This window comes from Phoenix dactylifera, unplaced genomic scaffold, assembly GCF_009389715.1.
Source record: "Phoenix dactylifera cultivar Barhee BC4 unplaced genomic scaffold, palm_55x_up_171113_PBpolish2nd_filt_p 000542F, whole genome shotgun sequence".
Taxonomy (NCBI): Eukaryota; Viridiplantae; Streptophyta; class Magnoliopsida; order Arecales; family Arecaceae; genus Phoenix; species Phoenix dactylifera.
Window position 1 is genome coordinate 264088 of NW_024067951.1, and position 4879 is coordinate 268966.

General features: G+C 38.5%; 1 long non-coding RNA gene across 1 annotated transcript; it reads left to right on the top strand.

Moving 5' to 3' along the window:
• The first annotated feature begins 1222 nt into the window (after positions 1-1222).
• LOC120106386 lies at positions 1223-3993 on the top strand. The gene is made up of 2 exons (XR_005508550.1): positions 1223-1263; positions 3693-3993. It is a non-coding gene; the product is annotated as an uncharacterized LOC120106386 (long non-coding RNA).
• Positions 3994-4879: the final 886 nt, after the last annotated feature.

Consider the following 4879-nt stretch of genomic DNA (forward strand, 5'->3'; position numbering starts at 1 on the left):
TCTATCCTTATCTCGAAGGAAAATAGGGAGGAGGAGAGATGGAGGTGGGCAGCCTATAAAAGGGGTCAAGCGTGAACAGAGGAGCATTCATTCCCTCTTCCCCCACCAGGGGGCATTCCTCCTCTTCCCCACCAGGGGAGGGGGCTGCTCCCTTTATCCCTTCTTCCTCACCGAAGGGAGTCGGCGGAGCATCCTGGGAGAACAGGGGAGAAGCCAAGTTCCCACGAAAAAAATAAAAAAAAAAAAAGAGAAAAGAGAGGGAGAGAATACTTTGTGATATTTTGGGAATAGAGAGAGTGGGATGGAAGGAAAAGATTTTTATATGAAGATGGAAGCCTGCTGCTGTGCTGCTGCTGCCGTCTACCACTCCATGGAAGGCTGATATTCTCTCTATGGCTGGATGTAGCCCTAGCAAAGGGCCAAGGGTTTTATATTTTGATTTCTATTCTTGGAGTTGTATAAACCTTATTTTGCTTCTAATGAATATTTTATTTCATCTCATATTTAATTTATGTGATTTTAAATATGACGTTTATACAATTGTTCTTCATGATCACTAGGTAAATATAAGATAGTCCATGCTTAAGGAAGATGTGGTGTGCTACCGCATTAGTTTAGGGTAGACATTGCATGCCAACTGAAGATGGATTATGCCTAAATTACTTTTGTGAAATTTTATTCGAATGCTTTTTAGGCTTGTAGCCAATTTGCATATTAATCCAAGAACGAAATAAATTATAAATAACCCTTGTTCTGATGTTAGTGGTGAATTTTTTGCCCTAGGTTTCCCTCAAACTGCTATCCTTTTAATTGCATTTTGCTTTATTAAATTCCTTAGTTTAGTTTTTCTTCACAAACTCTTCCTTTTAAATATTTTTATTTTTTTTAAAAGAAAAACAACTGTACCCCAATCCCTGTGGATCGATACCCGTAATCACTATCCTACCAGATACGTGCTATTGCGTGGTCTTTAAAGTTGACTATCAATTTTTGGCGCCGTTGCCGGGGATTGTTAGCATAGTTGTTTTTCTTTTCATTAAAAAAAAAAACTTTAAAAAAAAAACTTTCAAAAAATATATATCTAAAATAAAATAAAAATATTTTCTATTTTTGATACTTTTCTTATCTCCTTTCTCTCTTACTAATTTTTGATTTTTCTTGATCAGGAATCGAAGAGGACATCTGGGACGATCAAAAAGGGAACTGCTGTAGAGGTTTGCCGAAAGAAAAAAAATAAAAAAATTGCTGAGGAAATTCCCTTTGGTAACATCTGAACCTTTCTTATTGAAATTGATTCCCAGTTTGCTTGAAATTTTGTGGTGATTGTTTGATTTTAATTTTAGTAAAAGTGTGAATGCATGCTTGATACACATACACCAATTAATCCGCACATAGTAAGGGCAATCACCCCATCAAGATAAAAACTGGATTTCATCACCAGATTCTTGCCCAAATTAGGTGAACCAATTTGCACATAGCTATCACCTTAATTAAAATCAATTAGACGTTGGCCCCTAGGGACATTCGAGCTCAATAGGATGAAGATCACCGAAAGTTGCACCAATTTTGCTCTGTGGCTCAGTTGATGTCTAGGCAAGCTTTGTCCCAAGGGAGACAGTTCATCTGTTCGAGGCAAGTAGTTTTTAAGTGGGACCTTTGCAACGCATCGTGACCCCCCCACTTACCTGGGAGCTTACCTGGTCAACTCAGTCATTAGACCGGATTGGAGGCTTAGGTGCCATCTTCAAACCAGTTAGGAGCTGTCTAGTGATTTTAGGGCGAATACAAGGATTTGATGTATTTTTCTTTTAGTGCATGCTTGACTGTACGTGACTGATCTGAAAAGTATTGGTGCATGCTAGGGTGTCGTTCCAGATCTCCTGAACTATTACCTTTTGACCCTGAAATAGAACGGACCCTTAGGAATATTCGAGCTGAGATCAGAACATTAGAATCAACTATACCCGGTATGATTTGATAAGGATGCACTGCGTCTGGCTGAAGACGTTAAACTTAGCGCTTGTTGGGAGGCAACCCAATTCTCGTAGGTTATTTTTGCATATTTTCTTGTCGTATTTTTTTTCAGGTGTCCTCATATTACTGATGCAACTACGGTAAAATGCTTCTATCCTCCATTTGCATCATATTTTCGTCCAAACTAAAATTAAAAAATAAATAAAAAAATAAATAAAAAAATAAATAAAAAAGTAAAAATAATAATATAATATTAAAAAAAACATTGAGGACAATGTCTGATCTAGGTTGGGGGGTATAGGATTCGAATTTTTAAAGGAATTTTTCGCATTTTCACATTTTTAAGTGAATTTCAAAAAAAAAGTGAATTTAAAAAAAAAACAAAAAAAAGTGAATTTCAAAAAAAAAACCTAATTTCTATGCCTTAGTGCTGAAATGATCATAAAGTATATAAAATCTAAAAAGCCCAATGATTAGTCAGGAATAAGTCAATTTGAGTTCTTTTCATTAAAAATTCTTTTAGCGAGTTGTAAGATAATTTTTACTTTGAAATTTCACAACACGTATGGCCTGCACTTCTAAGGGTTAGGTTTAACATGATGTTGTTAAGTCTGGTAGCAACCTTGAGTCCTGATGAATCATACCTATCTAATTCGCTATTAAAAAAAAAAAGAAGCGAATTTAGTCAGATACATCGAAAAGGGCTACCTATTGTTAAAGGTCAGCGGGCTTGCAATGATGAATCCGAGCATAGGTCCGTAGGGGAGTCATGATGCCTAACACCTTATGCCATCTGGTGTGGGAGTGTTGACTGAATGCTCGTTACATGGAGGAATCATTACAAGAGTAAAAGTGCGTAATAAATATAAAATAAAAAAATAATAAAAAATAAAAAAATAAAAAAAAATAAAAAAAATAAAAAAAGAGAAAAGAGAAAATAATATTGACCTTGAAAAAGACGATAGTGTGAAAGCCGTCGTTGTAAAAATTCGAGTAAACTGGAATATTACAGATAAAGCCCATGAGGTATTAAAGTAAACATCCACAACTCTCGAAATCCTGCAAGGTAGGATGATTTTGAATCAGTGAATAGGTCTTATCTGACCAATTCTTGGAAACTACTAGTTTTAGCAGTATTTTGAGGAATCTAAAGCCTTAGCTTGTGTATGGTCCATATATCACCGAGCACCCAAGTATAAATAAGCCTTACAACTCTCTAACGGAAACTTAATAACTTCAACTTAAGTTGCATACTGACCTAGGATTTGGGCTGACTTAGTAATTAAAACTTTGTGGGCTTTTGAAATTCTTGGCACTTATGCATTTGAAATTAGATTTTATAAAGCAATAAACTCTTTGGGTAGAGACAACAGTTTGTGGGTATCTGAGCCGGAAACCCTCACGAGACAAAACTCGTCCACTAGGGCCACCAAGGGGTTTAAAGCCTTATTGCATACGGTAAATGCAATCGCGATTCCTGCGAAAGTGAGTTAGTTTTTATTTTGCTCGAGGACTAGCAAAATGTAGGTTGGGGGGTGTGATAAGTGCTAAATAATGAATAAATTTATTTATTTTACATAGCACTTATTATTATTATTATGCATATATTTTAAATGTAAACATAAAAAAATGTGTTTCCCTTCATCATTGCATTTTAATAAATTATTCGATAATTCGAGTTTGATTTAATTATTTTGGGTCGAATTCAACGTATGCAGGTCGGGTCAAACCCATCATCTGACTTATAACCATGAAGCCTGATCACGCTAGAGCACACATGGTAGCCATCCCGAATGACACATGCCAAAGTACATGGGATTTCAAAAGTAAGAAGAATTATGAACGCCTGGATGGCAGGATTACTTTGCAAACAAACATACATCCAATCATGATCCAGCATTTCCTACCTTCCGTGATGCACCCCATGCGTTCCTCATCAACATCCAACTATCCAAGTGCATCCACGTCCTTCTCAGTTCCCACGGACAAAACCAAAACAAGACCTCCCGCATGATCCACGGGATGGATTCAAAAACACAGCTCCTTCCGCTAGATCCCAGCATCCCAAGATAGAGCCAGGATCCCATCTTCTCTGGATTACTCTCATTCGCGATAGCCTCTTTCCTCTTCCAAACCAATCCAGCCGCTTGCATCCTTATCCCTTCTTCAAATCCCAGTGAATCTCCAATGCCACGGATTAGCTTCCCGGCATCTTCATCTCAACCGTGGACAACATCCTATCATCTCCCAGATTCATCCATATCCAATTTCCTCCCACATTCCACCTTTCACTTGATTCCTTCCGAACATCCCAGCTCATGAATTCGTTTCCTCTTCCCGTTCGGAATTGATTCCATCTCCACAGGATAAAATCAAATCTCACAAACCTCCAAGCATCAAAGGATCAAGTCTTCTCAGCCGTGAGCCATATCCTCCCGAAACATCTGCTCCAAAGCTTGATCCAAGTTCCTCCCAGCTTCAACCGTGTTCATCTTCCCATCGCCTGCTCACTCCCAACCTTTCATCCACAACGTCTCCTCTCAGCGAAATAAATCTAGGAGTTCATCTTCATCACCCACCGAACTCATCCTTATCTTCTCCACGCCATTCATCTAAAACCAATATCCAAACGAAATCCCTTGCTCCCAGCTGCTTCATTCTTCCGAAGCTTCTGCATCCCAAACCGCTTTCACCCGTGACAATTCCTCCCATGCATCACGCACTCCGGATTGACCCCAGCTTCTTCCTCTTGTTCCCAGCATCTTCCTAACCTCCCAACTCCACGCTCCCAGTCCATTTCCTCTTCCGAGTCCTCCTCAAACCGAATCTAGATTAGAACCAAAGGAACCCCTGTTACTCCGCGTCCACATCTTCCTCTGTTTTCGAACCAATCCATCCTCATCCT